A 2293-nucleotide genomic window follows, 5' to 3' on the forward strand; every position below is an offset into this window, starting at 1 on the left:
CAGCTGCCCCGCGAAGAACAAAAAGTGTACCTCGTGTGGTAAACCATTTTGCCCAAGGTTGCAGAACAAACCCACCTGACCATGAACATCACACTTTGCAAGATGTCCATGGCCTAAGAAAGAATCTCTTTTCTTCAATACTTGAATTGGCCAACGCAAATCATGCATTTCAGGACCTGGTGTATCTTGATGGCGCCATAGAATATTGCAGTCTTTCTGAAGCAAGCTATACAATCCAGAAAGACCATACCAGAAAAAAAATTGCCAGTAGTGGTTTGGCATACGAAGATTTGAAGAGCGCATAAGGCCGTTACGGGCAAGAGGGTGTCATCACAATCTTGTTGACACTGCCATCATGATCAACATCAAGATCACCACAAGTAGATTGCACTAGTCAAATTTTAGCAGCCATCATTGCTCATTTCCAAGGTGCTAGCCGTCCATACAGTAAGAATTACTTCCGCTACCTTTTCATCTCCAAAATGTATGCAACATTGCCCAAACCAGCTTTTAGGGAGGACATAACCCCTACACATGAGCACGCAACTGACGCCAGTGAGCCATTGATAGTCATGCACCCGTGATAGTCTCAAAATTTTAGAATGTCACAAACACGCAAACAAAGGAAAACTGTGCTAATTTTTCTCATGTTTCCTTCAGTGAAATTTTGCAATTTAAGTTTGTAAATTACAAGATTCAGACGCATACTTTTTAACAATATTTTTTGACAAAATTTTATCTAGGCATTTCTTTCTTTTAATGAATCTAGTAAAAGTTTCCGATTTTTATGAATGGACCGGACACATTTTTCACTTTTTTCAACAAAACTATTTTCTGATATCATTTTCACATGACTTCCCAGTTTGAAGATATTTCACCAAAGGCAACTCAAGAAAGGGGAGCAATAGGTTGAAAATAGCAAAAAAGGGTTATCTTTACGATTGGTTGTTGCCATGGTTGCCATGATTCACTCACATGCCCAAAAAAAGAAACCCTCAATTGGAATGTTGTTAAACTTCACTGCAGATGTCAGGAACATAAACCCTCAGGTTAAACAAATAGCTTGTTCTTAGTTGCTCATCCTTCTATAGCCTAGGTGTATGGATTGTTGATATTGTAGGAAGCCATGCACCTACATGTAAATCAGTGGAATGTCTATGGTACTTTTTCGTCGTCGCAATGAATTCCACTTTCTCCAATGTGGTATTAACTTTCCATTGTGTAAAAAGGCATAATTATTTTGTTTGATGACTGATGAAAAATTAATCTGTTATTCACTGAAAATCAACACCATGGCCTTTGCCATTACATGTACATGAAAATTTGCTCCAAGACCTACATGTGCCAAGCAAAAATAACACCTTTCTGCTACCCCCTGGAAGCCTTCCAAAGACAGGCACATAAGGACTCTGCGACAAATGTAATACTTAGCGTGGGAGGTACAGGAAAAAATGTTAAATCAAAGTTTAATTGCGGAGGGGTAGGCGCAGTGGTAAGATCTCTGCCTTCCAACCCTAAGGTCACGGGTTCCATTCCCGGTTCTGCCGAGACTGGAATATTTGGCGACCTTCTTTCCCGCTTAAGTTCACTCAGCTTTCCATCCTTCCAAGGTCGGTAAAAATGAGTACCAGCATGCATGGACTGCTTAGAAGCGGCTGCTATTTGCGCCTGTATATGCTTCCAGTCCGCTGGGGTAAATTGATCATTGTAAAGCGCCTTTGAGACGTTAGTGATAAGGGCGCTATATAAATGCACCACTTTACTTTTACTTTACTTTAATTATAATGGAGTGACTGAGTGAGTGCCATCTGACTGCCTCTGATACAGGTCTCACAAATGGCTATGCCACCCAATTAGCTAAAAAGAAATCCAGATCTAGTGCAATCCAGAAGACAGCAGAGAGGACCAGAGAAACTGTAAATGTTTTCACAAAAGAACTTTACTTAAAAGCTGTCCTTAAAAGGCTACCGGTATATATCATATTTCGCTTTTCAATACATGAAGTTCCTCAGGAGGGTTATGTACGTCAAAGAAGGAATATAACCAGAGGCCCAAAGAAATGTTCAGCATTCCACCAGCCAATAAAGGGGCATAACGATATTGTTGACAGTCCCAATAATGCATCAAGACAAACATAAATAAATTTCTAGAACTGTACCTGTATAGTGTATTAAAACTGTGAGTGTTTCATTATTGTTATTTTCAAATACAATGTCTATCAGTTCTAACATGACTCTCATTATCTGAACAACCTGCAAAGCATACATGCCTGCACTGTTTAGTAGGCATTTTT

The sequence above is a fragment of the Montipora capricornis genome, chromosome 4, assembly GCF_036669925.1.
Source record: "Montipora capricornis isolate CH-2021 chromosome 4, ASM3666992v2, whole genome shotgun sequence".
In the NCBI taxonomy this organism is placed as follows: domain Eukaryota; kingdom Metazoa; phylum Cnidaria; class Anthozoa; order Scleractinia; family Acroporidae; genus Montipora; species Montipora capricornis.